This window comes from Ochotona princeps, chromosome 7 (genome assembly GCF_030435755.1).
Source record: "Ochotona princeps isolate mOchPri1 chromosome 7, mOchPri1.hap1, whole genome shotgun sequence".
In the NCBI taxonomy this organism is placed as follows: domain Eukaryota; kingdom Metazoa; phylum Chordata; class Mammalia; order Lagomorpha; family Ochotonidae; genus Ochotona; species Ochotona princeps.
The window spans coordinates 2,641,438-2,650,867 of NC_080838.1; positions in this window are offsets into that span (position 1 = coordinate 2,641,438).

A 9,430-nucleotide genomic window follows, 5' to 3' on the forward strand; every position below is an offset into this window, starting at 1 on the left:
GGATAGGGGTGCATCAGCTGGAAGCCCAGAGGACCCAGGGCGGCTGGAGACAGCAGGACGGGTTGCCTTTTATGAAGGCCCCTACCAGCAGCAGCAACCACTCCCCTCCTGGCGGAACTTCCAGCAACCAAAGCTGTGAGACTGCTTGGCGCTCTAAGCAACACGGGCCCCTAGAGGCTCCTGGCTTAGCAGCTTTGTTGTAGAGTGGGCACCTGTGACTCCGGGACGCACAGGAACCCAGAGAGGTGGAGTACCCCAGGGGAGAAAAAGAAAAAATTTTCGGGCTTTTCGCTCCCTGAGAGAACCATACTGAGACTGACCCTGCTCAGTGCCCCCTCTCCCCCAGAATTCTCCCAGTCTGAAGCTGTGCGAGAACTGAACACTCCAACTTGTGTGGGAGCCAGGGCGTAGGGCTCCTACGCCCAGAGTAGTGCAGCACAGGAGACTTGAGCAGCTTGGCTTTCTCTACCATCTCGGGGGCGTTGCCCCACTGAGGACTTCCTCCTCTGTGTGGGCCTCTGCTGCTCGAGCCTTGGGATCCCCAGCCCCAGGCTGTGTTGGAGAGTTCCGCGGGCCTCAGCACCAGACTGATCTCTGGAATTCCCGCTCAGGAGTGCTGCTCCAGAATTCCCTCTCAGGTGCTGCTCTGCTGAGAGGGGCGGCACAGCCTCCAGCTACCACAAGCAGACTCTTCTGAGTCAGCTCTGGTTTGGCCTCTGCCGCTGGGCCCAGCAGGGGATTCTGCCTGAGAGGGGCTACTTTCTCAATTGCACTCTCTCAACCGTGGAAGCAGAGTCCTGGGGGGCGCAGGGCTGTGGGGAGCTGCGCCCCTTCTGGCTTGCTCTTCTGCCCAGGTCGTGGGGTAGTGCCGAGTGTTGTCCAGCCTCTGAAGCTCAGGCTATGCCCAGCGGTAAGAGCCAGTGGATGCTCTAGCAGCTGCTCCACTGTTCAGAGCTCTGTGGGGACTTCTGAGCCCCAGTCCACGGCCCCGCTGTGGTTCCCTCTGCACTCTCTTGGAGCTACTGAGGAGTGGGGAGGCCCTTCAGGGGACTGAGGGCAACTGCTGTGGACAAAAAAGTCAGACGCTAAAATCCCAAAACAACAGGAGGCAAAACACAATGAGGAGAAGTATCAGAAAAAGCAATGACCCAGAAGAAAGATCAAGCACTCCCTCCCAATACAACCAAAAACTAATCTCAATATCTGAGATGCAAGATGAAGATATAGAGCAAATACCAGAGAAGGACTTTTAGAAACTAGTGATGAAATTCATCAGAGACAGCGAGAAGCGTTGGGAAGAGTCCAAGGTATTTGAAAACCATGTCACTGCAGAAATAAACCAAGTCAAAAAGGGAATCCTCAATATAGAGCACAAAATTGAAAGCCTAACCAACAGAATGAACACAGCAGAGGACAGAATATCAGAATTGGAAGACAATCAGAATGAAAGGCAGCAGCTCATCAGGCAGTTGGAGACAAATCTAGAGAAAGCCAATAGGTCCATACAGGAAATGAAAGACAACCTCAAAAAATCAAATATTAGAATAATAGGCCTTCTCGAAGGAGTGGAAAAGGAGACAGGCTTGCAACGGGTGCTCAATGAGATAATACAGGAGAACTTCCAGAACACTGGAAATATAAATCCAGCACAAATCCAGGAAGGACAAAGGACCCCCAGTAGATATGATCCAAACAGATCGTCACCCAGACATGTGGTCCTCAAGCTACCCTCAAGTGAACATAAGGAAACTATTCTAAGACAATTAAGAAAAAAGGATAAGATTACTTTCAGGGGAAGGAAAATCAGAATCACGGCCGATCTGTCAGAAGAAACGCTCCAAGCAAGGAGAGAATGGGGTAAAACCTATCAAATCCTGAAACAAAACAACTGTCAACCAAGAATAATGTACCCAGCAAAGCTCTCATTTGTGTTTGAGAATGAAATCAAATGCTTCAATGGTAAAGAGAAACTCGAAGAATACATCAACACGAAACCAGCTCTGGAAAATCTCCTCAGGAAGGTGCTAAATCCAGAAAGAAAAACTACAAACCAAAATCAAAGATGGCAAATGGGAAGACTTCCCCACTGAAACCCATACAAGGAAAGTCAACCAGTCAGAAACTCTAATAATCACAAATACACACTTCCACACTTACACACACCAATGGCAGCCCAAAATCAATTTCTCTCAATATTATCTCTAAACACAAATGGCTTAAACTCACCAATCAAAAGGCATAGATTAACGGAATGGATCATCAAACAAGACCCAACTATCTGTTGCCTACAAGAGACACATCTAACCAGAAAAGCCTCTAAGAAATTTAAAGTGAAGGGATGGAAAAAGACATTTCATGCCAATGGACGAGAAAAGAAGGCTGGAGTAGCTGTTCTAATCTCAGATGACCTAGACTTCAAGCTGACAGACATCAAAAAGCACAGAGAAGGACATTATATATTGGTGAAGGGTCTGATCCATCAGGAAGTAATTACAATCATGAACATATATGCACCTAATTCCAATGCACCTAGCTACGTGAAGCAATTACTTACAGACTTAAGGAGAGACATTGATATGCACACAATAATGGTGGGCGATCTTAACACTCCGCTAACAACTATAGACAGATCAACAAGACAAAAACTCAACAAAGAAACAACAGAGCTCATACAAACATTAGAACAATTTGACTTAGTAGACATCTATAGAACTTTTTATCCTAAGACCACAGATTATACATTTTTTTCAGCAGTGCATGGCACCTTCTCCAGGATTGACCACATGATAGGACACAAAGCAAATCTAAATAACTTCAAAAAGATAAGGATCATACCATGTATCCTCTCAGACCACCACGGAATGAAACTGGAAATCAGCAATTCAAGAAGCCCAAGGAAATACAGAAACTCTTGGAGGTTGAACAATATGCTATTGGATGAACAATGGGTCCAGGAAGAAATTAAAGATGAGATCAAAAAATTTATGGAAACCAATGAAAACTCTGACACAACATTCCAAAACTTGTGGGACACTGCCAAAGCAGTGCTACGGGGTAAATTCATCGCAATTGGAGCTCATGTCAAGGCCCAAGAGAGGCGCCAAATACAGGAACTAACCACACACCTCCAGAATTGGAAAAGCAGCAGCAGATGAGCCCCACACACAATAGGAAACAAGAAATCATCAAAACAAGGGAGGAAATCAACCAGATAGAAATAAAAAAAAACCATACACAAAATCAATGAATCAAAAAGCTGGTTTTTTTGAAAAGATAAACAAAATAGACACCCCACTGACCTGACTGACAAAGAACAAACAAGAGAAAGCAAGAATTAACAGCATCAAAGATGAAAAAGGCAACATAACAACAGACATTACAACCATTAAGAACATAATTAGAAATTATTACAAAGCACTATACTCCAACAAATCAGAAGACCACCAGGAAATGGAAAAGTTCTTAGACTCACACAACCTGCCAAAACTTAGCACAGAGCAACAAATGACCTGAACAAACCCATAACTGAAGCAGAGATTGAATCAGTGATTAAAGACCTCCCAACAAAGAAAAGCCCAGGCCCAGACGGCTTCACTACAGAATTCTACAAAACATTCCGAACAGAACTAACCCCAATCCTCTACAAACTCTTCAAAACAATAGAAAAGGAGGCAACCCTTCCCAACTCATTCTATGAAGCCAACATTACCTTAATCCCAAAACCAGACAGAGATCCTACAGAGAAAGAAAACTACAGACTTATCTCTCTGATGAACATTGATGCTAAGATACTCAACAAAATCCTAGAATTCAAAAAATCATCCGACAGATCATTCATCCAGATCAAGTAGGATTCATCCCTGGAATGCAGGGGTGGTTCAACATTCGGAAATCCATAAATGTGATACACCACATCCAAAAACTGAAAAACAAGAATCACATGATAGTATCAATAGACGCAGAAAAAGCTTTCGACAAAATCTAACACCACTTCCTACTAAAAACCCTAACCAAGGTAGGCATAGATGGAAAAATTCACAACATAATCAAAGCAATATATGAAAAACCCAATGCCAGCATCATACTGAATGGAGAAAAACTGGAACCCTTCCCACTGAGATCTGGAACAAGACAGGGATGTCCACTTTCTCCACTGCTATTCAACATAGTTCTAGAGGTACTCGCTGAGGCCATAAGACAAGAAAAAGAAATCAAAGGAATCCAAATGGGAAATGAAGAAGTCAAGCTTCCACTATATGCAGATGACATAATTCTTTATATGGAAGAGCCAAAAGGCTCAACACAGAGACTGCTAGAACTTGTATGAAAGTTCAGTGGAGTGGCAGGGTACAAAATTAATGAACAAAAATCAACAGCCATAGTGTATGCTAATAGCCCCAAGTTGGAAAAAGATCTAACCAGCAAGATACCATTCAAAATAACAGGGAAAAGCATGAAGTATCTGGGAATAAATCTAACCAAAAATGTAGGAGACCTATTTGAGGAAAACTACAAACTACTGAAAAAAGAAATTGAACAACATCTAGAAAGATGGAGTAACATCCCATGCTCCTGGATAGGTAAAATCAATATCATTAAAATGTCTATATTGCCAAAAGCAATATATACATTTAACGCAATTCAAATCAAATTACCAAAAACATTCTTCATGGAACTGGAAACAATGATCCAAAGGTTCATCTGGAAACACAAAAAACCTCGAATAGCTAGAACCATCCTGAAGAACAGGAAGTTAGCAGGGGGAATCACAGTCCCGGACCTCTGGACATACTACAGGGCAGTGGTTATCAAAACAGCCTGGTACTGGCACAAAAATAGAGAGGAAGATCAATGGAGCAGAATAGAAACACCAGAAGGGAACCCACACAGATACAGTCAAATAATCTTTGATAAAAGGACAAACGATAATCCCAGGCAAATGGGAAGGTCTGTTCAATAAATGCTGTTGGGACAACTGGTTGATAGCCTGCAGAAACAAAAAGATAGACCCACATCTCTCACCACATACTAAGATCAAATCTAAATGGATAAAAGATCTAAACCTACATCCAGAAACCTTCAAACTTTTGGAAGAAAATGTTGGAAACACACTGCATCACTTAGGGGTAGGCCCTCACTTCCTAAAAAAGACTCCAAAAGCAGTAGAAATTGAGACCAAAATAAACAATTGGGACCTCATCAAACTAAGAAGCTTCTGCACAGCAAAGGAAACAATCAATAAAGTAAAAAAGCAACCCACAGAATGGGAGAAGATCTTCACGCACGACATAGGTGATAGAGGACTAATCTCCAGAGTATACAAAGAATTACAAAATGTCCCGACCTGCAGGACACGACGCTCAAACCCTGAGGGTGGACTGGGAATGCCGGGCTGGTAGCCCCGGGCTGCTAGCCCAAGAAACACACGGACACTCGTACTTGGTGGAAAAGAGTGCCTCTCTCTTTATTTTTACTCCTCATATATATACCTTCTTCTCTAGGGGAGGGGGAAAAAGGGAGGGGTTTCCTGGGAGTAATTATCTTCACTGAAGCAGGGAAGGAACTAATCATCTATATTGAAACAGGAGAGGAACTAATTATCTGAACAGGAACAAGGGTGGAGGTTGTATTCTGCCTGCTCTACAGAGGATGTTTTGGCCTGATATCCTGCTTGCTGTAGCTCTGCTTGCAAGCTTTTGCAATGCAACAGGCTGTCAGTTAGGCCAAGTCTAAGGCCCATAAGTCTGTGGCTCCTAACAACAAAACAGCCAAAACACCAAAATAAAAAAGCTTCTCAAGAAATGGGCACGGGAAATGGGCAGACATTTCACAAAGGAACAATCCCAAATGGCAAATAAACATATGAAAAAATGCTCAAGCTCCCTGGCAATAAGGGAAATTCAAATTAAAACGTCAATGAGATACCACCTAACGCCAGTAAGGGTGGCCCACATGAAAAACACCAACAACACTTGCTGTCGAGGTTGCGGGGAAAAAGGAACCCTACTCCACTGCTGGTGGGGCTGCAGATTGGTACAGCCTCTATGGCAATCAGCATGGAGAATATTCAAACAACTCAAACTCAACGTACCGTATGATCCAGCTATAGCACTCCTAGGAGTATATCCAGAACACTTGTTTTATGAGAAACCAACATGCACTCCTATGTTCATAGCAGCACAATCAGTAACTGCAAGAACATGGAAACAGCCAAAATGCCTATCAACAGAGGATTGGATAAGAAAGCTGTGGTTCATCTACTCCATGGAATACTACTCAGCTATTAAAAAAAACAAAATGCAGTTCTTTGTGGCCAAATGGGCCAAACTGGAAACCATAATGCTAAGGGAAATGAGCCAATCCCAAAAGGTTAGATACCACATGTTTGCCTTAATTTAATATGATATGATGTTAAGCATATCATGTTATGTTATGGATATTATGTCATTTGTAGTATATAAACTAAAATTGAACCGTGAATGGGGGTCACAGAAAGTGGTTAAGAAATCGCATTTATTTTTAGCATGTTGATTGCTCAATATCATGTCAATTCAATCCATAATGATGTTAATTGTTGCAGATGGTATATTAGTGCTTTTATTTGACCGGGAAGATGCTCTGCTCACTCTGCCCTCAGACCAGAGAGGGTCTTCCCAATAAGTAGATGGACTTGTCTGGACTATGGGATGTTGGACTCTTTGCTTGGCAAATTCTTGCAGGGAGGGCTTTCAACTAAACTTGAACTATGGTTATGCAGCGGGGTGGAGGAACCCACCATGGGGGGAGGGTGGGGGGGAGAATCCCAGATTCTATGTAATTACAACACAATGTAATTAATGAATAAATTTAATAAAAAAAATCACCAAGCAGAAGAAAGGGTGATACTAAAAATGACAATGTTTACAATGCCTGTCGGAAGAACACGGAACACACTCTCTAGCATAACTTAATTTTTCTAAGAATAAAAATGTAATAATTTGTTATCCAGGATAATTTTATTGGATACGAATGACACATCAGACTTTTCCAACCAATAATTTGAGTTCCACAAAACTTTGTAACTGAATGTATTCTTTAAGATTGTTTATTGTTATTTAATTGAAATACAAAGTTACAGACAGACACAGAGATAGACAAATCTTTTATCAGCTGGCTCCTCCCTAAATGATGTCCAGGAGTCTAGAACTACATCTGGGTCTCCCACGTGGATGCAGGGACCCATACACTTAGACCATCCTCAGCTGCTTTTCCAGGCACATTAGCAGGGAGCTAGATGGAGCCGGCAGGCATACGCTACGAGCAGCAGCTTAATCCACAGTGCACAACACCAGTCCTCATTCTTTCCAGTAAGTTAGAAAAAATATTTAAAACACAATAAAAAGATGAATTTAATAAGCACACATGTGTATCTACCAATGAGATTACCATTCCAACATTAATGTCTAATATTTTATAATAAAATACTTAGAACATTGTAAATACAGTTCTAATACCTTTCTACTCTACCTCTTCCCAAAACTATTGCTGCCCCATCTTCCCATGATTTCATGTCTAACTCTCTGGTTCATGTATTTGTGCTTTTGCAACAGGTACGCACCTCAAAACCCTTTTCATGGAGCACAGAGGATAATCAAGCGACAAGTACTATTAACTAAAGATACTTGGTACCTGAGTTTAAATCAGAAAATCTTAGAAGTATTACATAAATTATGTGCAACATTAAAATGATCTCCAAACACCACATCTCTCAGCGTGAAAAATGACCTCTAACACACCTCCACTAGCATTACACACTTTTAATAAAATCATCCTTTCGTGTGTGAGGCTCACAGTCTTCAGTCATTCATTTCTCTTATTTCTCACAACAAAGGATGTTCAAACTCCTGCAACCAATGCAGTTCTGCAGACACCCCAGACTCACAGTGACTTGACGGGTTTGTATTCATGCAGATAAGAACAATACAATACACACGTGGCAGGAAGGTCAGCAAATGCAGAGCCCGCTCAGAGAAGGTAAGAGAGTGAATGCACGTGAACAGGCTGACAAGCTGAAGAACGGTTTAAATGAAGGCTCTGTACTCAGTTTCCTTCTTCTTGGCACGTGTTTTCTGGCCCTCCTCACTATCCCCTCGACATCCGTTCAGATAGAAACCATGTGGCCAATGAGCTGAAGATGCGGGTTCATAAAGCCAGTAGCTTGCACTCATGATCAAGAATACCAGCTGGCAAAACTGCAGGACTCCTTGTCAGCTGAAGCTAAAGAATTTTTTGTTGTGATTTATGCTCTGGCATTTTGCTGAAGGCCATATTAGAACACCAGAAATGTGGGAATATACTGACACATTAAAGTACTAGGTAAGGATCATCCGGCAGCGTGTGGCACAGCCATTAAGCCTACGCTTGCAACATCAGCACTCCATTTCGAAGCACGATTTTGCATCCCGGCTGCTCTGCTCCCGCTCCAGCTCCCAGCTGGCTGCTCTGCTCCTGCTCCTGCTCCTGGCTGCTCCCGCTCCAGCTCCCGGCTGCTCTGCTCCAGCCCCAGCTCCCAGCTGCTCTGCTCCCACTCCAGCTCCCGGCTGCTCCAGTCCGCTCCAGCTCCCAGCTGCTCCCGCTCCCGCTCCAGCTCCCGGCTACCGTGCCTGAGAATGCAGCACAGGATGCAGCAGGTGGCCGGACCCCTTGCACCCATGAAAGAGACCAGGATGGAGTTCCTGCCTTACAAATTTTCTTGGACCAGCTCCAACTGTTGACCTTTAGCAGCCACATGAGGAGTGACCCCACACAGGAAAGATCAAGCTCTCACTCATTCTCCCTCCCCCACCAGCCCTCCCTCTCCCCCTCCTTCCCGCTGTTCCTCTCTCCAACCCTATCACTTTGTCTTTCAAAGAAATAAATCTTTAAAAAATATTATGTAAAAATGTATTTATGTATGCTTACATGGCATATGCAACCAAACTGTACTATGAAAATAAATTCAAAATGGTTCATGAGGGATGACATCATCTATATCACAATTCAAAGTCCAGGGGCCCAGCGCAGTAGCCTAGTGGATAAAATCCTTGATATGCATGTGCCGGAATCCCATATGGTCACCAGTTCGGGTCCCGGCCACCCTGCTTCCCATTCAGCTCCCTGCTTGTGGCCTGGTAAAGTAGTCAAGGACAATCCAAAAGCCTTGGGACACTGAACCCACATGGGAGACCTGGAAGAGCTCCTGGCTCCTGGCTTCGAATAGGCTCAGTTACAGCCAGCTGGGGAGTAAACCAGAGGATGGAATCTTCCTCTCTGTCTCTCCTCCTCTCTACATATCTGCCTTTCCAATAAAAATAAAGAAATCAAAGCCAAAGAAGAATGAAGTCCAATAGAATAACAACTATGTACGTTAATGGAAATGTTCCATCATTATTTTTATCAATTAAAAAGAAAA